This window comes from Symphalangus syndactylus, chromosome X (genome assembly GCF_028878055.3).
Source record: "Symphalangus syndactylus isolate Jambi chromosome X, NHGRI_mSymSyn1-v2.1_pri, whole genome shotgun sequence".
NCBI classification, from domain to species: domain Eukaryota; kingdom Metazoa; phylum Chordata; class Mammalia; order Primates; family Hylobatidae; genus Symphalangus; species Symphalangus syndactylus.
The window spans coordinates 77,393,645-77,417,868 of NC_072447.2; the positions used below are offsets into that span (position 1 = coordinate 77,393,645).

The following is a 24,224-nucleotide window of genomic DNA, read 5'->3' on the forward strand; positions in this document are numbered from 1 at the left end:
ATAATAGCACTTCTGCCAATTGGTAAGATGGGCATAAAATGGTATTTCCTGACTACTGCTTGTTCACTTTTGAGAAAATTCTTCCCTGAATAGTTTGCATTCATAGGTCTGGATATGTGAATATAAGTTTTAGAGTTGTGGGGGGGACTTAGATCATGTTATACACCTACCACGTTTTTAAATGGGAAAACTGAGGTTTTAAGGTTACCATGCCAGGTTTTTCTCCATTTCATATTTTTCTTTTTATCCATTTATCACGTTTGAGTACCTGCTATGTATGGGCCCCAAAATGCAAATGGTCCATTTCCTTTATGAAGTAAGAGGCAAGGTCATTTTCTGAAAAGGGTGGAGCTGGGGAATAGTGCTCTGAAGGATTGAGAAGATTGGAGAATTTTTAAAAGTTATGGCAGAGTCTACGGCCATAACACCCTGAACAAGCCTGATGTCGTCTGATCTTGGAAGCTAAGCAGGGTCGGGCCTGGTTAGTACTTGGATGGGAGACCACCTGGGAATACCGGGTGCTGTAGGCTTTGGCTGGGTGTGGTGGCTCACGCCTGTAATGCCAGCACTTCGGGAGGCCGAGGCAGGCGGATCACGAGGTCAGGAGATCAATACCATTTTGGCTAACATGGTGAAACCCTGTCTCAACTAAAAATTCAAAAAAATTAGCCAGGCGTGGTGGCAGGCGCCTGTAGTCCCAGCTTCTCAGGAGGCTGAGGCAGGAGAATGGTGTGAACCTGGGAGGCAGAGCTTGCAGTCAGCCGAGATCGCACCACTGCACTCCAGCCTGGGTGACAGAGCGAGACTCTGTCTCAAAAAAAAAAAAAAAAAGTTGTGACAGAAAGTGAAAAAGAGAAACACAGCAAGATTGGTGAGCAGATTTCAGGAGTCTGCTGCAAGTGATTTTTATTTTATGTATTGAAACAAATCTGCCTGTTTTGTTACTTTGCCCTATAATTTGGCTACTGGAGATAGGCACAGAGAAAATGAATGGTAGGAATAATCAATGGTTAGAATTTGGCCTAGATGAGTACAAAAACATCATTATCATTATCAATAACAATAACATCATCATAGTGAGTTAAGAGGTTTTGTGGTTTTGGCAGGAGTGTAACAGCATTGATACACTATGGAACCTAAGCTGGATAGGGAAGGAAGTGAAGAAAATTTTGATTGATAGGGAGAAAGTAGAGGAAGAAGGGTCAGTGAACTAGAGGTCTTGATGACCTGAAAGAATAGTGATAGTAGGAATAGTTGAACCAGCAAAGCTGGAAGTTTGTGATCAGAGAATTTCATGTTTGAATTAGTGATTTTGGAGATGGAGTAGGAAAGGGTGATGGAAACTTCCAAGGTGTACAGAGTGAGTGGCTCATATGGAATGGAAGGATGAGGTCATCGGAGGTGAAGAAGTTAAGGAACTGAAAGGTCAGCATATTCGGTATGCTATACCACACTTTCATGAATTTATCTTCCTTTTAGATGGTAACAAAAATACATCCTACACCCAGGCAATTTTACTGTATTAAAAAAAATCATTTAGAAGCAAAGTTATTGGTGTGAGGTGAATATATTCTATAGTCTGAATCAATTCATGAGATCTAATAATGTTCAGTAACTATTTCCTCCATGATCCGTTTTACTATGAAATTTATTTTCTGAATCAAGCTTTGCCTTAGGTGGAGGATGGGATCTTTATTAGTGTTCACAAGAGACATGTTTAAATGTCAGCTCTAGGACAGCTATTCTAGGCTATTCAAAGTCTATTCTCCAAGGAATTTGAAGAGCTCTCAGAGTGGATATATTAAATTAGCTGTCGCAGTAAGAAAGATGTGGAATTTTCAATCTCTGCCTCTTTGCTATCCTCTTTGTTTTTGGACATGGTCACATTCCCTCTTCTAAAAAACATTTCCTGGAACCCTGCTGCCCTGTCAAGCTACCTCTCAACTCTCTTCTTCCTTTCGTTGCTATAAATATTTACCTTTCTCTTTATTTATTGAAAACAGCTAATTTTTATTGAACAATATTGTAGGAAAAGCCTGTCTATCTATCTATCATCATAATACATAGCTTTTGTTATTTGGGGTATACTTTTCTCTGTTACATATGTACCTTTTTTTCCCCATAGTTTGAATCACAAACTGTTAAGTCTTATGAGGGTAGAAGATCTGTCTATTTTGTCTGCCACTATGTAGCTAGTATGTGTGCCTATCACATAGGAGGGACTCCATAATCAAATGTGAAATGAATGAATGGTGTATATTTTAAATTTGTATTTTGATTTTTTTCTATTTAACATAAGTATTTCCCTTTTTCTTCAGACTATTATATTCAAAAAGTATTTTATTGTTTTAATAGATCATAAATCACTACTTTTTGTAGTTGGACATTTCAAGTATTTTACAATCATTTACTATTACCAACAACAATGTAATGTACAACCTTTAGCATTAATGTATTTGCTTGCTATTATTCTTCCATAGAACAATTTTTTAAAAGTTAAATTCCAGGGAGTGGGATTACTGGGCAAAAGTGAGTATTTTCATTCTGGTTAGCTTGTTGAAAGAATTGAATACCTTTTGCCTTCATGTCCTGACTCCTTCCTAAGTGGCTTGGAATTTGGCTCCTGCCTCTACCACTTCAAAGAAATACATCTTCCAATGGCTTCCCATTTGCCAAATCAGCCTGTTTGTTTTGAGCTTTGAGAACCTTCTTCACTTTTCTTGTAACGTTTAATACTAATTTACTACCACCTTCTACTCTCCTGGCTTCATGACATGTCATTATTTTGGTTCTCTTGCTGCCTCCCTGACTGATGTTCTTCCTTGAACCTCTGAAGTGTAACTTTTCCCAAGGTTCTGTCCTGTCCCCTCCAACACTGTTATCTCTGTTTTATTTTTTTCTTTTTTGAAACAGTGTCTTGCTTTGTTGGCCAAGCTGCAGTGTTGTGGTGTGACCTTGGCTCACTGAAGCATTGACCTCCAGGCTCAAGAGATCCTCCCACCTCAGCCTCCTGAGTAGCTGGGACCAAAAGCACATGCCACCATGGCCAGCTAATTAAAAAAAAAATTGTAGAGATGAGGTGTTGCTGTATTGCCCAGGCTGGTCTCAATCTCCCAGGCTGAAGCAATCTGCCCTCCTCAGCCTCCCAAGGTGCTGGGATTACAGGCGTGAGCCTCCGTGCCTGGCTTCTGTCTGTATTTTAGTAACTCCCAAATTATTATATCTAGCCCTGACTTCATTCTTAAGCTTCAGATTTGCATTTCATTTTTTGATCTCCCATTAGTGTTCCATACTGTATACTCATCGTGTCTAAAAATGAATTAATTTCCACCCTCCAAATCAGTTCCCTGTAACTATTCCATTTCTGATAATGCTGTTGCCATTCCTAAAATCTGGACACCATGGAGACATTTTGATCCTTCCTCCTCTTTTGCTCCACCTATTCCATTAGTTGCCCTGCTATATGAATTCTAATTCTTCACTGTCCCTAACTTTTTTTTCAAAATTTTTTTCTTAATTGATTCATTCATTTATTTAACAAATATTTATTAAGAACTACCATGTACCAGGTACTATTTATGGAACCAAGGATATAGCAGTGAACATAACAGACAAAAATTCTGGCCCTCATGGAGCCAATAGTCTAGTGGAGGAAGACACACAAGCAGATAAGTAAAATACATAGAATGTCAGATAATACAAAGTTATATGGAGAAAAATTAGGGAAGTTGGAGAGAGAAGGTCAGGACAGGATGTGTATGTATATGTGCACATTTTTAAATTGGGTAGTCCAGGGAAGCTAACTGAGAAGGTGATATTCGAGCAAAGATCTGGAGGCAGTCAGGAAAGAGCCAGGCAGATATGGGAGAGGATAAGGGAGCATTCCAGGCAAAAGAAGTAGCAAATGTAAAGGCCCTGAGATGAGGGAGAACATGAGTGTTCCAGAAATAGCAACATGGCCATTGTGACTGAAGCAGAATGAGTAAAAGGAAGAGTAATAGAGGTGAGGTCAGAGAGGTAAGAGGAGAGGAACAGATCATGTAGGGCCTTGTCGGTCATTGTAAAGACTTTGGCTTTGTGTTATGAGTGAAATAGGAAACCAATGGAGGGGCTTGAGCAAAGGGGTGACCTGATTTGACCTATTTTATTGGTAGGAAAACTTTAGCTGCTGAGTTGAGACTAGACTGTAGCACGACAAGGGTAGAAGCAGGAAGTAAGTAAGGGGGCTATTGCAGTAAGTGAGGTGAGAGTTGATGGCTTGGACCAGAGTAGTGGTGGTGAAAGTGGTAAAAGATGGTTGGATTCTGAATTTACTGTTGATTGAACGTGGCATGTGAGAGGAAACAGGGAAGTCAAGGATGTCTTTGAGATTTTGGCCTCAAATGGAAGAATGAGTTTTTCTGTGTGTGTGTGTGTGTGTGCACGTGTGTATGTGTGTGTGTGTAATCTCTAATTTCTTGGATTCTCAATATATATTTTATTCTGTTCTATACCGTAATTACTTTTCACCTGGGCAGTATCAATAATCTTGATAAATGTTCAGTGGTGAATCAGATCTCCTCTTCCAGCCTCTCTTCTCACTCCAGTTCACCCTTTATAAAGTGAGGCACTAATCATATCTTCAGTGGTTTCCCATTGCACTTAATTCAGTAGGTAGACTCCCCTGTCTTGGATTCAAGGCCCTCCATAATATGAGCCCAACCTATTTCTTTGGCTTTATCCTTTGCTGTTCCCTTATATCTTCCAAATAAAGTGGCTTGCTGCTCCTTGAGTTTAGTGTTTATCAACATGTAACACGTTATAGATGATGCTTATTTGGAATCACATAATGGTTAAGAATATAGACCTCTGTAGCTGGATACCCCAGGTTTGAATCATAATTTCATTTCTCATTGTGCCTTTGGACAGTTTGACTTCTATATGTTAGTTTTCTATCTCTAAAATAGGGATAATATTAATAGCAGACTACTTCATAGAGGTGTTTTGAGAATTAAATGGGTTTATATTTAAAACACAAAAACAGTGCCTGACCAACATGTTAAGTACTCTAATGTCTTGGCTGTCATTGTTGTTATTATTGTTACTATTTTTATTGTCTCTTTCTCTCCCCACTGTAATATCAGGTCCGTGAGGGCAGGGATTTTTATCTGCTTTGTTTACTGTTCTATCCCTATTGCCTACAACAGTGCCTGGCATATAATAACAATAAATGCTCAGTAAATATTTGTGAAATGAATAATTGCAGTTTCCTTAGCCCAAGATGACTACTACTGCTGTCTCTTCCCCCTACTCTCTTCTCTTAAGAACCTGTCCAAACTACAAGGCTTATCATGAATGCCATGTATTCCATGGAATACTTCATGATTTTCTGATCCTTCTCCCCAAGCTAAGTTTAATCTCTCATTCCTTTGAATTCCCATAATAACTTACTTACGGTTTTCTTACATCTATTACATTTATTTGCCTTTCATCTTAGTCATTTTTATCTAATCTCGCTTACTAGATATTAAGTTATTAAACCACGGACTGTGTCTTACTCATTTTATATCCCTTGTGATGCTAGTATAATGCCTTGAACATGGTAGATGCTCAATAGACATTTGCTGATTGAACTGAATCTGTTTTACTGTTTATATACTTAGTTGTATACAAATTTTCAGATTTCTAAGTCATACTTCCAAGGTATTAAATCTCTGTGCAATTTATTTCTTAGGTATCCTAAATGTTCAAGCTTAGAAAGACTATGCTTTTTTATCTGCAGTTGCAGAAGAAATAGATTTGTCTTAAATCTTGTTTTAACTGCCTAAGGACCTTATACCAGATTATGAAATTGTCCTGCATATATGATCCTAAAGGGGAAGGTTTATCAAATATGGCAATATACAGCTGGAATTCAATGATCTAGTAACATCACCTAAGAACTCAGATGAGAAAAGGCTTTGTGCAGATAAAGTGTGTGTCACAAGATCCATGCACTTAAGCTCATGCATGTTATATAGTGTAAGATTCTGAGATACTCACTTATAATTTATTTACTCATCATTATGCTTTAATCATGATTATCATATTTCCTAGCCAACAGCTGTGGAGAGGCCATTTAGAAATGTTAACAAGGCTCATCGAATAGTAGGAGGGAGAGACAGCTGACTCTAAGGAAAGAGACAGAAAAACCAAAAAACAAGCCAGGAACTCATAGCAATGCGGGTCTAATAGCCCTATATGGCTTAAATAAGTCTTGAGGGCATCAACGTGTTATAATATAGCTCAGTAATTGATGTTCATAATAATGACCCAAATTCATCAAAAAACAATTAAATCGTGATCATCTACTATGTTCTATTTGTGAAGATAAGCAATGAGTATTGAGTTTTAGATTTCCATCCAAAAGATTAAATTTAAAATGGTTTTGTGTATAGAGTAATAAACCCTGAACTAGCAGGACAACTTGACTAACTCCTTCCTGAGTTATAATCAGGATTTTCCTTCATTTCAATATATACCTTTCTGTTCAGGCCCCTCTAACTAGAATTGAAATGCAATGGTAAGGCAACATGAGGCAGTAAATCTATAAAAATGAATTGTTCATTCACACTACATTTATAAAACAGGAAATACGATTATAAAACAGATGTTGACTGATTGAAATGCTGTATGCTCAATCATGTTAGTGTTTATTTGATAAGGAATGCCGTTTGTTTAGCTTTGCTCATTTATTCAGTGACTGTGGCCTGGAATTTTATTAGATGCTGTATAGCTGTATATCTCTGCCCACCAGAATGCTGAGAGAATCTTAGCTTGAATGAAACTGCATAAGAAGTTGGAGCTGTTTAGCTTTGGTAGTGAAGATGAGAAGACTTTAGTTTTGAAGGTTTTCCATTTTAAATGTCTTTGTTTTGTTTTATTTCATTTATGTATGGTTGCCAGAACATAGAAGTGACTAATAGTCTGGAAGTATTCATTACATGTTTATCTTTATTCTGAAAACTTTCATCTTCCCAAAAGTCTTTCAATGACTACCCAGGGAGAGATCGAGAGCCAAGAAAATTTCCTGAAATGGAACCATTTATAACTGATGTGTTTCTGAATAATGGAGAAAACTTAAATTTAATTTTAAAAGTACTGTAATACTAAACAGCTCTTATATTTGAAATAAATTATTCAACTAATTTTTTGTTCTCCCTTGGAGCCAGTTAGCAAATATCTTTTGTGTTGCAGTGAGATTACAGCAAATGATTTCATGGGAACATTTATTTAGATTTTGTATTTTATTTTATTAGCTGATAATATCTGGGCCTTTATGGTATAGAAACTAGCACAATAAATATTTGAATGAATAGATTTAGGAACCAGATAATTTGGAAGGGTAATTTCAAAACTTGAATGAACTATGACATTTAAAACCAGCATCTTGGATCATCATGTAACATATTGTATAATACACGTTATAGTGAAATAGATTTTAAAATTTAATACCTTAAGCAAAATATTTTAGGAATAATTTTTCTTTCTTTTAAAGAATAAGATAAATAGGTTTCTAGTCCCCCACATCCGAATATTTTTGTGTCCATTTTACCCTCTTGATAAAGGCAGAAAAGGGTTTTTAATTGTTCCTAATGCAGATTAAGAGTTGTTAACCTCTACAAACTACACAGCCAAACTAAAGTCAGTTCAGAAGGATGTGATATGTTACATAAATGTAGTATGTTATGCAGCATTACAAGTTCCTTATAATCTCTACAAATAGCTTTTAGAATTTACCAATTGATTTAAAAATAAAAACCAGTGCATGTTAACATAAATAACATAAATAACATTTTACAAACAATAATTTCTACTTCATCAAGAACATTCTTAAGTGAAATGGCATATCTTTCTTTTCTTTTCTTTTCTTTTTTTTTTTTTTTTTTTTTTTGAGACAGAGTCTTGCCCTTGTTGCCCAGGCTGGAGTGCAGAGGCATGATCTTGGCTCACTGCAACCTCCGCCTCCCAGATTCAAGTGATTCTCCTACCTCAGCCTCCCGAGTAGCTGGGATTACAGGTGTCCGCCACCATGCTTGGCTAATTTTTATCTTTTTAATAGAGACGGGGTTTCACCGTGTTGGCCAGACTGGTCTCGAACTCCTGAACTCAGGTAATCTGCCCACCTTGGCCTCCCAAAGTGTTGGGATTATAGGCGTGAGCCGCTGAGCCCAGCCTGAAATGGCATTTCTTTCTCTGAAAATGCATGATGGTAAAGAATACAATGGCCACTACTATAGTTTGGTGTCCCTGCCTTAATCCATGCAAGGCACCAACAGTTTTTGCACCACTATTTTTTATAATAACAGCTTTATTAAGATATAATTTACATACCATATACTTCACCCATTTAAAGTGCTAATTCATTGGTTTTTAGTACATTCACAGAGTTGTGCAACTATTATCATAATCAATTTTAGAGACCCAAAAGGAAACCCTGTACCTATAAGTAGTCACTACCCATTTTTCCTGAACCCTCCCCTCTTCCAACCCCTAGGAATCATATATCTACTTTCTGTCTCTATAGATTTGACCATTCTGGACATTTCATTTAAATGGAATCATATAATATATAATCTTTTATGATTGGCTTTTTCACTTAGCATAATATTTTCAGGGTTCATCCACATGGTGGCATGAATCAATATTTCATTCTTTTTATGGTTGAATGATATTCTATTATATAGTTATATTACATTTATCCATTCATCAATGGATGGACATTAGGTTGTTTACATTTTTTGCCTGTTATGAATAATGCTGCTCTCAATATTTGTGTACATGTTTTTGTGTAAACATTTGTTTTCAATTCTCTTGAGTATATACCTACAGGTGGAATTGCTGGGTCATATGGTAACTCTCTGTTGAACTTTTTGAAGAACTTCCAGACTGTTTTCCAAAGTGGCTGCACCATATTACATTTCCACAAGCAACATATGAGGGCTCCAATTACTCTTCATCCTTGGCAACACTTGTTATTGTCTATTTTTTATTATATTCTTCCTAGTGAATTTGAAATGATATTTCAGTTGTGGTTTTGATTTGTATTTTCTTGAAGACTAATGATTTTTTCATGTGCTCATTGGCTACTTATGTATCTCCTTCGGAGAAATGTATATTCAGATCCTTTGCCCATTTTTCAATTGAGTAGTTTTTTTTTTTAGTTGTAAGAGTTCTTTATATATTCTGGATATGAGTCTCTTATCAGATATTTAACTTGCAAATATTGTCTTTCATTCTATGAGTTGTTTCTTCACTCTTATTTGTGTGAAGAAAAAGAAAGGGAGTATTGCCATCTTAACAATATTAAGCCCTCCAGTCTATGAACGTGAGATGTCTTTTCATTTACTTAGATCTTCTTTACTTTCTTTCAACAGTGTTTTGTAGTTTTCAGTATAAGTTCTACCCATCTTTTGTTAAGTTTATTCCTAAACTTTTATGCTGCAAAGTTTAATGTCCAATTTATCTAATTTTCCTTTTGTGGCATCTCCCTTAGGTATCATTTTGAAGAAAGTATTGCCTAACCCAAGGTCACAAGGATATACATTAATGTTTTCTTCTAAGAGTTTTATAGTTTTAGCCTTTACATTTAGGTCTGTGATCTATTTTTTATTTTATTTTATTTTTATTTTGGCAAGCCTGTATTGACAACCTGCACTGAGGGATGCATTGATGCAATCAATATCTGAAGATGAACTATTAAAAAGTAAGTGTAAAACAGTGTCTTAGGTTAGGGTCCCTGAGAAATACACTCTAAGATGGAGTTAGAATATAAGCAGTTTGTTGGGGAATGCACTCCGATCAACTCTTGTGGGGAAGTGAAGGAAAGCATTGAGCAGTGGAAGGAGTTGAACTGTTAGTACAGTCTTCACAGGAGCTCTGGGGCTGGGATGGCAAAATGAGAATACTCTCATGTTGAAGGGGGCCTTTGTACCCTACCCTCTTCACAGACTTATCAAGGGATTTTCGCTGCCCTGGGAAAAAGAGGTTCTTTCTGGACAAAGGTAATTTCCTTGAGGGATTTGGTTGAGGCTCAGTACCTCATTCCTGAAGCAAGGAACAGGACAACATACACCTCACAGTGGCACAGTGTTAATTCGCAATGGAGGAACTGTGTTGGGATACTATGGGGGAAAGAAAAGACAATTAGTATGTGGATATGCCTCTGTGTCAGTGAAAACTTTCATAGAAGAGGTGATACTTGGACTGCCTTGACGTATGGAGGTATATTTATCAGGTAGTATAGAGAAATAGTATTCCACTGATATATGTAAGCAAAGCCTGGTGCTTTTTATTTATTTTTTTTGAGACAGAGTTTCCCTTGATCACCCAGGCTGGAGTGCAATGGCATGTTCTCGACTCACTACAACCTCCACCTCCCAGGCTCAAGCAATTCTTGTGCCTCAGCCTCCCAAGTAGCTGAGATTAAACGCATGCACCACCATGCCCAGCTAATTTTTGTATTTTTAGTAGAGATGGGGTTTTGCTATGTTGGCCAGGCTGGTCTCAAACTCCTGGCCTCAAGTGATCTGCCCATCTTGGCCTCCTGAAGTGCTGGGATTGCAGGTTTGAGCCACTGCACCTGACCCAAAGAAACATGTCACTCAGAGTGCCTTAGAGTGTAGGATCCAGGAGGAGGGATTGAAGAGGAGGATAATGAGGTGGTGACAAAGGATGAAACTGCAGAAGTAGCAAGGTCTAGGCTATGGAGAGGTAAATGGCATGCCCAGAAGTTTGTATTTTATTCTAACAGCTAGGCAGGCCTTTAGGCAAAGGAAGATCTTGTATGATACGTGTTATATTTAATTTTTATACGTGGTATGAGGAGTGGATCCAACTTCATTCTTTTACTTGTGGATATCCAGTTGTCCCAGCACCATTTGTTGAAGACTGTTGTTCCCCTATTGAATTCTCTCGGCACTCTTGTCAAAAGTCGATTGTAAATGTAAGTGTTTATTTCTAGACTCTCAATTCTACTCCATTAATCTATATGTCTGTCCTTATGCCAGCAGTACTACATTGTCTTGATTACTTTGTAGCCTTGTTGTAAGTTTTGAAATCAGGAAGTATGAGTCGTATAACTGTTCTTCTTCTTTTTTTTTTTTTTTTTGAGACAGAGTCTTGCTCTGTCACCCAGGCTAGAGTGCAGTGGCACGATCTTGGCTCACTGCAAACTCTGCCTCCTGGGTTCAAGCTAGTCTCCTGTCTCAGCCTCCCGAGTAGCTGGGATTACAGGCGCCCGCCACCATGCCTGGCTAATTTTTGTATTTTTTAGTAGAGATGGGGTTTCACCATCTTGGCCAGGCTGGTCTCCAACTCCTGACCTCATGATCCACCCGCCTCGACCTCCCTAAGTGCTGGGATTACAGATGTGAGCCACTGCGCCCGGCCCAACTTTGTTATTCTTTATCACGATTGGTTTTGGCTATTCTTTGCCCCTTAATTTCCATATGAATTTTAAGATCAGCCTGTATTTTGATAAGGTTGTGTTTAATCTGTAGATCAATTTAGAGAGTATTGCCATCTTAACAGTATTAAGTCCTCCAGTCTATAATGTGGGATGTCTTTTCATTTATTTAGATCTTCATTACTTTCTTTCAACAATATTTTATAGTTTTCAGTATAAGTTCTACACATCTTTTGTCAAATTTATTCCTAATGTTTTATTTTATTTTGATGCTATTGTAAATGGGATTGTTTCTTAAATTTTATTTTTCAATAGTTCATTGCAAAAATAGAATTAGAGCTAATTTTTAATATTGACCTTGTATACTGCAAACTTGCTAAACTTGTTTATTAGGTTTGGTAGGGTCTTTGTGTGTGTGTGTGTGGATTCCTTAGACTTTGCTCTATGTAATATTATGTTATCTGCAAATAGAGATAGTTTTCTGGATGCCTTTCATTTCTTTTTATTGCCTAAGTTCATAACTATAACCTCTAGTAACAATGCGTTGAATAGAAGTGGTAAGGACATCCTTGTCCTGTTGGGGGAAAATATTCAGTCTTTTATCACTTAATATAATGTTAGCTCTGGGTCTTTCCTAGGTACCCTTTAATGTGGTTGAGGAAGTTTCCTTCTATTCCTAATTTTTTGAGTATTTTTATCATGAGAGAGGGTACTGAATTTTATCAACGTTTTTCCATGTGTACTGAGATATTCATGAATTTTTTTCCTTTATTCTATTCATATGATATATTAATTGATTTTCTGATATTAATCCAACCTTGCATTCCTGGGATAAATTTCATTTGGTCATATTATACAATCCTTTTTATATATTACTGGATTCAGTTTGCTAGTATTTTATTGAAGATTTTTATGACTATATTCATAAGATATATTGGGCTATAGTTTTCTTGTGATATCTTTTTCTGGTTTTGGTAGCAAGGTAATACTGATGTCATAGAATGAGTTGGGAAGTATTCCCTCCTCTTATATTTCTTGGAAGAATTTGAGAAGGATGGGTATTAATTGTTCTTTAAATGTTTACTAGAATTCATCAGGGAAGCCATCTAAGCCTAGGCTTTTCTTTGTGAGTAATTTTTTTATTACAAATTCAATCACTTGTTTTAGGTCTATACATCTTTTCTATTTCTTCCTGAATCAATGTTGGCAGTTTTTGTTTTTCTAGGTACTTTCCCATTTCATCTAAGTTATATAATTTGTATACATACAGTTGTTCATTGTATTCCCCTATAGTCCTTGATGTATGTTTATGGTTAATAGTAATGTCCTCTCTTTCATTCTGAATTTTAGTAAATTGAGTCTTTATTTTTGGCTTCATCAATCTAACTAAAGGTTTGTCAATTTTGTGGATATTTTCAAAGAAAAAAATCGCCTTTTGAAAAGAGAAGTAGCAAATTAATCATTTGAAGGCAGCTAGTAACCACTATATAATGACCTCACTGACAGTGTGTTCTTGGCCACATGTTTCTTAACCTCCTGGAACCTCAGTTGCCTCATCTATAAAATGGGGTGATATGGCTTGCCTCATAGATTTGTCTTTAAAATTAGATGAATTAACATGTAAAATCTCTAGCACAATACCTATTTATGACAGATATTGTACCTTTCATTAAATGCTCGTATCTTTTTCTTCCACATTATTGTGCTGACCCTGGTTTTACTGCATTATTCTTCAGTAGCCAGCTTTAATTTACTAAAGTAAACCTTAAAAATGACTCCCCTTTTAAAGTCTGAAAAAATATTTTTGTGTTTTTTCTTCTACCATATAATCAAGATGTTATTTATTTTCACTAAAATTTAGGCATATAACCAATTTCAGAATGTAAGCAGGTGAAACTTTGGTTTAATATTAACCATAAATGAAAGTAAAAGCACAGCTGGGATTGTATATAATAAATTATCATGCTTTGTATTATTTTCATCTTTTTCTCATCTCAGTAGTAATTTTATTTCCTATTAAATATCCATAGAGATAATTTGTTTCTTCTTAAAGTAGAGCACCATTTCTCAGATAACTTTAACATTTCTGAGACAATTGTGACCTTTTAATGAACTTTATGATAGTTCAGCAGTGTTATAAATAATGAACCTGAAACTCTAAAAAGTTACCAAAACTTCTTTCAAATTGTGTTATATAATTTATTCAAGTAAAGAAAGGTAACTCTAATCAATTTTTATATTTTATTAAAAGTTTCTACATCCTATTAGTAGGATTTATATTCTGTCTTTCCTAAGTATTTTTTGTCCTAACTTCCTCCATAGGTATGCACCTTTATTGCTTGCCAGTAACTTGAGGAAATAAGAACATTTCTTCCAGACTTTGAGTCAATGAAAAGTGACTCCCATATGGAAATAGGAATTGAATGCTACTGTCTCATGTATAAACTCTGTATTTGGCCTAGATCTTTTCCCTTTCTCTGAAATGAGGAAGATGTTATGGCACCTCACTTCACATGTGCCTGACCAGCTGTTGTAACATGTATCTTCATGAACCCTATGTACTGGTTTCACTCTATGGATTACTTGTACAGTAGGAATAATTGAATTGACAAATAGGGTTATGATTAGGTTATGATAGAAACTCTCTAGCCCAGCCTGACACAAGTAGATCACAAAACATCTTTATTCTAACACTGATGATAGGAAAGCATCTCTCAGGGATGTCGGTAGAGTTCCCAGGGGTAACTTTCATCTCAATAGATCTCCAACTCCAAGCAGAAGACATGTTTTGCCGTGGAATACGGAGAGTGAAAACTCATGAATGAATGAGAAAAATTCATTCTCAAGAGACCTGCCTTAGCTAGCTAACACACGTCATTAGCAATGCGATCTTAACGGAATTATTAAACATCTCCAAGCTTCAGTTTCCATGGATGTGGGTGGTGATAACAGGATTGTTGAGAAATTTTAATAAGATAATTAATGTAAAGTACTTAACACAGTGCTCAGTTCATTGTAAGGGATTTTCATCAAGTTTTGTCAAAATAATTTCTCTCCTATGACCCACTTGGGTGTTGTAACAGGTCCGTTAGCTTTCTTTTACTATATCTGAAATTTTTGTCCTATATTCTTCAGATCAGTGCTTTTATTATTGATGGTTTGGGTTTGTGTCCCTGCCCAAATCATGTTGAATTGTAGTCCCCAGTGTTGGAGGAGGGACCTGGTGGCAGGTGATTGGATTATGGGGGCAGATTTCCCCTTGGTTTTCTCAAGAGAGTGAGTGAGTTCTCAGGAGATCTGGTTGTTTAAAGGTGTGTAGTATCTCCGTCCTTGTCTCTCTTCCTCCTGTTCTGGCCATGTAAGATGTGTCTGTTCCCCCTTGCCTTCGCTATGATTGAAAGTTTCCTGAGGCTTCTCTAGCCATTCTTCCTGTACAGCCTGTGGAACCGTGAGCCAATTAAACCTTTTTTCTTTATAAATTACCCAGTCTCAAGTATTTCTTTATAGCAGTGCAATAACAGACTAATACAACTATTTAAGATAGTTTTATGGGTCCTCTTACTTTTACCTCTATGCCCCAGTTTTTTTCATTCCTTTCTTGTATGAGTGATTTTCGGGCTTTTCATCATTTTGGAAACCCTACTTGGATCCTATTCTCAGTTATTTATTTCTTTTAAAATGTAGCACACAGAACTGGACTCCGTACTTTAGAGATTATTTGTCCAGCCTAGCCTTCCTTTAATTCAGCTATTAGACTTTTATCAGTGTAGACTAAGATTACTGTAGAATTTTCTTTTCAGTGGCTATTTTATGACCTTGTGGCCAGATCAAAAGAACCATTTTTGAGATAAGAGACCTATTTGAAATCATAGTTCTGAACACTGATTCAAGAATTGTTTTCTTCAGCTCTGAATTTACATGCTGGTTTCATCAGTAATCTATTTGCTCAGAGACTGACTTACTGGAAAAATGAAAACAGCATTTGTAATTATATATTAGACATTTTATTCTTATACCTGTATACCTAGATTTGATTGGTTAATTTATAAGCACCAACATTTCCCACATTTGTTCTTCAAATTTTATTTAGGTGGACTAGCTTATAGACCATTGACTTCAAATGGAATTGTGAAGCTAATCTTTATCTGAAGCTTAGGTGATGAAAGGCTTTCTTTCCCAAGCAAAACTAATGATACTCCCGAGTTCAATGAAAATGGCCTAACATGGAAACCAAGAGTATGTTGCTTCCTCAGCACTGCTTTCTTTCTCTGCCCTCTGGGAGGAGGGGAGAGGGCTTATGGGGAAAGGCTGCAGGAGTCAGAGCAGCCAACCTATGGCTGACCTGAATGATACTGTTAAAGGTAAAAGAAATTGCAGAAGAGATAATCAGTTTTTACTGGAATTTAGACTCCATTAGTTTTCCTTGGATTATTCAGAACACACTTTTAAAGGAGAAATCCAGAAGAATAAGAGGGAAGCACTAAGGATTGAGCCTCTTTTTCACCACACTTTAGATGATGTCAGAATTATTTTGTTACATTGTTTTAAGATGTGAATGCTTAATCACTATAGTATATAGGACTGTTCTTTGCAAATATTTAAGGGTTTTTTTTTTTTTTTTGCCTCTGGAAAACCTCAGCTCCCTAGACCGCATTCTCTGTATCTCAATTTCCTTATTTGTAAAATGAGGACAATAAGAGTACATAGAATACTTCCTAACTTCCCATAAGGTAAGTCTTTTGTCTCTATACTTAATTCTTCCAGTGCTTTAAACTATTCTTAGGACCTATACTGATTTGTGTAAATTGTGGTTACTTGTGTATGAGTTTTTTGTTCCCTACTAGATTATAATCTCTTTGAGGTCAGAGGCTAGCTGAGTTTTCATCTTTTTTGACCTTCGTAGTTCCTTGGATTAAACACTTCAGTGAAACCACAAGAAAGTAATCAGAAATATAATTGGGCAGGTGGAACAAATTTGTTAAATCTGTTTGGGAAAACAATAACTGGTTCTTAAGTAATAAATCAGCCTCAGGCTCACTGTTCCATAATCAGGGTGGGAACAAGGGAGAGGGGAAAGTATATGTTTCTCAAGATATCTGAGAACAGAAGCCCTGCCTTTAATATGGTTGATTTCATTGGATAATGGAGGAATCTCTTCCTAGTCGTGTCTGGAAAAATTAGGAAGCTTGTCATTAGCTGTACTGTGATGCAGATGTGACTTCAAAGAATCAGTTCACTTCGTCTTGTTATGTTGTGGCAGAAAGCAGTATTTCAAACTATCACAAAGCAAGGAATTGGAGTATAAGATTAACGTCTAATATGTTCTGCATGGACAGGCATAATTTCTATTAAGTATTTATCCTTAAGGCAAAGCTAAACAGATATAATTAGCATAGGATTTTTATTTGAAAATATTGATTTTCTACCCTCTCTCTCTAAAGCAGAGACTATAAGTGTCATAGAATCTCTGGGTTAGAATGGAGATAGAAGTCATCCAACTCAAGATCTCATCTTCTTTGTCAGTCACTTCTGCAATATCTCCATCAAGTTCTCACCATCCTAGGCTTGCAATGTGTCAGCAATGGAGAACTTGTCCTCATGGGAGATAGCTAATGTCATTTGTAGGCTGATCTAGTTGTTACAAAAGTCTTCCTTATTTAATACTGCAATAATAAACTCTACCATACCATAGTTATTCAGATGGGAGAAAGATCCCCACATACCCCTGACTAGTCTCCAACCCCCTAACTCCAGGCTAAACATGCTTTCAACTGTTGCTTTGTTACTTTGTTGCACTTTCCACACTGTATATTTTAGTCATAGTTTTGTAGCTGTATTTTTACACATCCTCTGAATTGTGAGCTCCTCGAGGACACGAACCACATCTTATCTTTGAATGTGTCTGATATATAATGCCTTTGAGTAAGAAAAACATGGCATTAAATCTCTGCATTATCTAGGCTACTCTTGTTTGGATGTTCTCTGAGTTATCCTTCATTAAACATATATTTACTGAATGCCTTTCTGTCAGTCAGATACTGTGCCAGTATTTAGGAATACAACAGTGAAAGAGAAAGATATAGTTTCTGACTTTGTGAAACTTAAAATGTGTGAGATACAAGGAAATGGGCAGTACAAAACAAGGAGACAGGCTGCACTAAAGGAAGGATATAGTACATGGTTTCGAACCAAGGCTTTTGGGATCAAAGATGGCTTTTTTTCTCCCCCATTTTCTTGTTGAAATGGGGAAAATATTTTAGGTATGGTCTGACCAGCCCTGATGATCACAGTTTTCATCTGAGTATTTCTGGATGTATATGTTATTGTAGGTTAAGGTAATATTTGCCTTTATAATGCTACTACATTATTGCTCATTCATTCAATAAATATTTATTGAGCACCTATCATCTGTTAAAATCTTTAGATAAATTAAAGTTAAAGACTATACTTTCAGGGATCATTTCTATAGTTTCTTACTGGAGAAGTTTCTTTGAATGTATAGAGCACTAAAAACCATATTATCTCCCAAGTGTAAAGCTGTCTCTTGGTGTTGGTTTACTTCAATTGCCATTTGCCATTAATGATTGTTCTTCTTTTCTTTGGGGAGAATAAGAGACAGAGGACACAGTCTGGGTGGGGAAAAATATTAAATTTAGCAGAGTCTAATTGAGCAAAGAACTATTCATGAATTGAGCAACCCTCAAAACCAGAACAAAGGGAGGGGAGAGAAGATGACAGGGTTGGCAATCACTACTCTGCTTTCTCTGTTTAACCACCATGACTATAACAGCTCTTCCTCACACAGGCCAAAATCAATCTGATCTCCAGAGAATGGTTTAGGTGAGTTAAGTGAAGTGTGGACCTAATGACATACTATACCGGAAAATACTTTATAAATTAAGTGCTATATATATACTACCGTTATTATAATAATATTTCCACCTAATTCCTCCCAGTAAAACTTCATTCTCTTCCATGTCACCCAGCTTTCTGACACAGTACCTCTGATCATACATACCCTTCTACCATATCACATCTTCTCACTTACCCATTGTAAATAAGCTTCATGAAGATACAATCCAATTGATTCAGTTAACTTTGCCAATTTCAGTTTTTAGATGCCATTTGTCCTTTCAGTCTTTCCGGAAGACTGAGGGTGGTAAGGACAATGATAATGCCATTGTATTCATGACACCTTATTCAATTGCTTTATAATTTGTCCAGTAAAATAGTACTTCTATTGCTGGAGATTTCTCCAGGAGCACTCCATAAAGGAAATACATGTTTTAATAACCTTTTTAGCTACTGTTATAGTATTGGCCTTCCTACACGGAAAGCTCCTATCCAATCAGAGAATATAGACTATTATGAGAAAATACTCATATCCCATTTAAGATGGCAAATGAATGAAATTCATCTCTAAATGTTCAAATGGACTATCAGAAAGTACAAATGTACCACCTGAAGTTTTTATTGTCTTCCAAGGATTATGGGTTTGACAAAGCAAACATTGGTTATAAACCATTTTGGCAATTTAAAAATAGTCCCCACACTAATATTTTTTCATAATTGGCATAATTTTTTATACTCCATGATGAGTTATGAAGTACAGAACTTTTAATAATGGAGGCTTTAAGGACTTGAGAAAGACCAGGTGGCCATCTGTGCCCTCTATGAGTCGCTTAATATTGAATTTATATTCTTTTAAATATCAGATTTGTTTCTCCAATTCAGGTGTAGCACTGTTTATTAAATAGGGTAAAATAGGTAATCTGACCTCAATCAGTCTTAAGGAGTTATTTTAAATTGCATATCTTAACAATTTCAGTACTGGCTGACTTGGTATGAAAATCTGCCAAAGCATTTCCTTAGTATTTAATAATTCTTGTTCTGCGTTTGAGTTAGCAGTTTTATAAAACTAGTTTCTTCATTGGAGATCTGGAAAGTCTCACCTAGTCTAATGGTGTATTAAAGTTATCAGAAATCTGTACTTGTCAGAGTCCTTTCCATGAATCTCCTTGAAGACAAAACATTTTAGGCTTATAGTTGCTCAGGAAAGTACCAGAGTAAACAACCATCTGTGAATAATAAGGCTTAAAATGGCCATGGTTAAAGGCCTGTTGAGAGCTCACTACAACGTTGATGCAATTGACAAGGAAATTCAGTTATTTTTGCTGCATACAACATTTTAAGATAACTAGAATTATGACTTATACCAGGACTACTAGATTTCTATGAATTTTATACAATTTCTGAAACACGTATTAATAACACATCCATACAAATATAACTCAAAGGATTAGCTTTACCTATTATTTGACAACACTCTCCATATAATTTAATATATCGAATAAGCCCAGTTAGTTTATATTTCTCTTTTCACAAAGAGAGGTATCCTTTTGAGATGTTCCAAGGGCTTATCTGGAAAATCCAAAGTTAATTCAAAGTAAAGAAAGAGACTTAAATTAGAATTTGATTTTGTGAAGCTTGTCAAAAATATCAAAGGTTTTGGCCTGGCATGGTGGCTCATGCCTGTAATCCCAGCACTTTGGGAGGCCAAGGCAGGTGGATTGCTTGAACTCATGAGTTCGAGACCAGCCTAGGCAACATGGCAAAACCCTATCTCTACTAAAAATATAAAAATTAGCCAAGTATGGTGGTGTGTGCCTGTAGTCCCAGCTACTCGGCAGGCTGAGGCAGGAGAATCGCTTGAACTTGGGAGGTGGAGGTAGCAGTGAGCTGAGATCGCACCACTGTAGAGAAAGTAAAAGAAAAGGGAAAGGAAGAAGGAAGGAAGAGAAAGAAACAAAGAAAATATATGGTTTAAAACACTTGGTCAAAATATAATAAGTGACTGTGAAGTAACAGTAATCATTTAAATAGAGTGATAATTAAAAGACTTTAAAAGGCAAATATAGAAACATAGTTGTAGAAAAATCCTTAGCTCTTTTAGAGGACTCAGTTTTCCTTCTTTCTGTCTTTCTTTCTTCCTTTCTTTTTTTTTTTTTTTTTTTTGACAGAGTCTAGCACTATCGCCTGGGCTGGGCTGGAGTGCAGTGGCACGATCTCGGCTCACTGCAACCTCCACCTCCTAGGTTCAAGCGATTCTCCTGCCTCAGCCTCCTAAGTAGCTGGGATTACAAGTGCCCGCCACCACGCCCAGCTAATTTTTAGTAGAGATGGGGTTTCACTATGTTGGCCAGTCTGGTCTCGAATACCTGACCTTGTGATCCACCCGCCTCCCGTCTCAGCCTCCCAAAGTGCTGGGATTACAGGCATGAGCCACTGCACCCAGCCTCAGTTTTCTTAAGTAATCAAAAACCTAATATAGAACGTGAAGCACAAGGAATCATCTTGATAAAGCACAGAATCTTTGTTTCCTACCAAAAAGGTAAAGAAAGAACTCTCAAAATTTCCTAGTAAGAGCAGATCAAAGGCTGGACGCAGTGGCTCACACCTGTAATCTCAGCACTTTGGGAGGCCGAGGTGGATGGATCACCTGAGGTCAGGATTTTGAGACCAGCCTGACCAACATAGTGAAACCCCATTTCTACTGAAAATACAAAATTAGCTGGGCGTGGTGGCACATGCCTGTAATCCCAGCTATTTGGGAGGCTGAGGCAGGAGAATTGCTTGAACCCAGGAGGCAGAGGTTGCAGTGAGCGAAGATCGCACCATTGCACTCCAGCCTGGGCAATAAGAGCGAAACTCTGTCTCAAAAAAAAAAAAAAAAAAGGCGGATCAAGATTCCAGGAAAGCCTTATTGTTTCAACACAAGGTAAAAAATTCTAGTTTTGCATCAGTGTACATTTGGTAGTAAGGCTCAATTTTTAGAAAAACTTGTGAATAATTTCCTTCTAATCTTAGCTTGATCACACATAAAATTACTTTCATAAGATTTATCTTCCACAAACCTTCTGTAATCTTTTTATGTCTCTTATTTTTCGTATACTTTTTGGTTTCTCATTTTGGAACAATCAATCATTCTACTTTAGGATAAAAATTACCCTCTTTTTTTCTTCTTCTGTACCTCATAGCTTCACTTACTAAAAACATGTCTTACTTTACTCACATACAACAGTTGTTTTCCTTTTATTTCTATTTTAAATTACCATATATTGATTAGCATTTTCAGCTCTTAGTAACCTTAATTTCTAGTGAAAACCCAGGAAGTAAAACAATTTACAACCCTCTGTTATATATAAACATTTTATGGTTATGCATTTCATAATTTCTAGAACATGTGCTTCTTCATAGAGTAATTTTTTCATGTTTACTAACAGACCCAAATAGCATATCTATACTGTTTGAAAACAAGATGCCAAAATATGTATACTTTAAACTTACGTTTTGTGATTAATATTTTGGTATTTTTAACTTACTTAGAAATGACCTAGACATTTCATGAATATGTATTACAGTAATTCCTCCTTTACTGCAGTTTCAGTTATCTGCGGTCAATTGCAGTTCAGAAATAGGTGAGTACAATACAATAAGATATTTTGAGAGAGGGAGAGTGAAAGGTTGTATTGGTTCGAACCCCAAGAGCACACCAACAGACAACACGAGGTAGTGTGGAGCAACACGCTGTTTTATGAGCGCCTGGGTGCAGACGGGCTGAGACCTAAAATGGCGTCAGCACCAAATGAGGGTGGGGCAGGGATTTTATAGTCTCCTCTAAACAGAAAGTGTCTCAGTCTGATGTAACTGCTACGTGGTACCCTGATGGCCTCTCTCTCGGTCTTCAGGGGGTACGTGTCTTCTGGCCAGCTCTCTTCCTGCTTCTGCTATCTTGCTGAGGCACGCTGCTCTCGCAAGTGGTCTTGGATCTTGGGACTGGGCCTGAGAAGGGAGGAGTTATTCATTCCCTTAAGCTTTCAGGCCCTGGGGAGAATCTTTCATTCCCATCTATTTTGTTATAGAAAAAGGGAAAAGGGATGACTTTCTCAATAACTACTTCAAGCGTGACATGGGGGGTGGTGTGGGCACCTTGGAAACAAAGAAAAACTTAATTTTGGGGGTATTCTTGACAGACAGGTTGGTATCCATCGTGTCGTTGCAGCAGGAACATCATCTGGATTGTCTGGTGGTTAACTGTAGTTTCAGCAAGACTTTTAATAGCTTTTATTATTAGTGGGATAATACAGGGGAGAAACAGGAGGAACCCAATGATGAAAATTACTGTCCCTACCAGTGTTTTAAATCCTCCTAATTAGAGAACCACCCTCCAGAAGGTTTGTTGGGTCCCATCCCTTCCAGGTTTGGACTGGTACATGGGCTACTTTTCTGATGTTTGAAGCAATTTCTAGAACTGCTTTTTTGTTATCGTCTATGTTAAGACAGCAATTAGAGATATTAAACTTACCACAGACCCCACTCTCTTCTGCTAATAACTAGTCTAGTGGTAGCCTGTTTGATAAATTGCCGCGCGCATTTGATTTTGTTGTTGCGGGAGCATTTCCAGGGCTGGGGAGGTTTGGTTAGTGATTATCTCTAGAACCTCCTGTAGTCTAATTATTCTGTTTAGCATATATATGGGAGTGCGATAACCCCAGGAACCATCCTCAGCCCAAATGGCAGGACCGTGATATTCGATGATCCATTGCGGAGGCCATTTGTCCTTTTGCCATCTTTGGCTTCCTTCTACCTTTAAGGATCGTTTTTCTTTGTTTAGGTTATTCCATACAGGGACTCCGAGAGTATTGCCCACTGTTAATGTTTTGGAGGAAGGAGTATCCTTGCGGGGTGAGCTTGACCCTGGTGCGACGGATCCAGCAGGGGAGTCCTTGGACTGTCACTGCAGTTGGCATGCTGAGTATCACAGTGTAGGGCCTGTCCACTTCGGTTATAGCTTTTTGTGAGGGTTAGGTTGGCAGATAAACACATCTGTGCCTGCAAGACAGTTATGTTGAGAGGACAAGGAGGTGTCGACAGGCAGAGGCATGGCCTCATTTGTTGCTTCATGAATAAAAGACAGTGTCTGGATTAAGGAAGGGGGGTAATTTCCAGGTGGCTCAGAGTCTGGTAAGGGTGGAGGCCCTAAAAGAAAAGTTCGGCCATACATGATTTCAAAGGGACTATAAAAAGAGGGTGCTTTTTGTGTTGCACAGAGTCTCATGAGGGCAAATGAGAGATTTTTTGTCCACGACTGGCGGGTTTCTAGAGTTGGGCTTGGTGAGTTGGTCTTTAAGGACAGAGTTGACCTTTTCAACTTTGCCTGAAGATTGGGGCCTGTAGGGTGTGTGGAGAATCCACTTTATTCCCAAGGATGTAGAGATGCCTTGGGTAATTTGGCTGATAAAGTCAGGCTGTTATCAGATTGGATGGGTGTTGGGAGTCCAAAACGGGGAATTCTGTGCATGATGAGAGTTTGTGTGACGACATTTGCACCTTCTGAAGTTGTTGGGGATGCTTCTACCCACCCGGAGAAAGTACAGACAAAGACTAGAAGATAGCGGAGCCGTTTATCGGGTGGCATGTGAGTGAAGTCTACTTGCCAATCTTGCCCAGGTGCCTGGCCCCGGGCTTGGTGGGTAGGAAAAAGCAGCGGCGGAGGGACTCCTGGGGTGACACTGAGTGGCAGATAAAGCAGGTCTGGGTGATTTCTCAAACACGGCTAGAAAGGTGAGGACAAGTGAGAATAGGGTGGAGAAGTTGGAAGAGAGGTTTGTACCCGACATGAAAAGAGTTGTGGAGACTTTAGAGGATAGGAATTGTTTAAGAGTGAGGAACAATGAAGCACCCTCCCTTTACATACCATGGTCCTTGTTTTTGAAGGTTTTGGGCTTGATAGTCCTCC

The 24,224-nt window shown here is 37.4% G+C and overlaps 1 protein-coding gene and 2 pseudogenes across 3 annotated transcripts in view; all 3 read left to right on the forward strand.

The window, feature by feature from the left end:
* The window catches only part of EDA (ectodysplasin A), a 427,490-nt gene that overhangs the window by 53,952 nt on the left and 349,314 nt on the right, over positions 1-24,224 (forward strand). The window lies entirely within an intron of this gene.
* On the forward strand, positions 412-530 carry LOC129476598 (uncharacterized; annotated as a pseudogene).
* LOC129476647 (uncharacterized) lies at positions 17,864-18,063 on the forward strand (annotated as a pseudogene).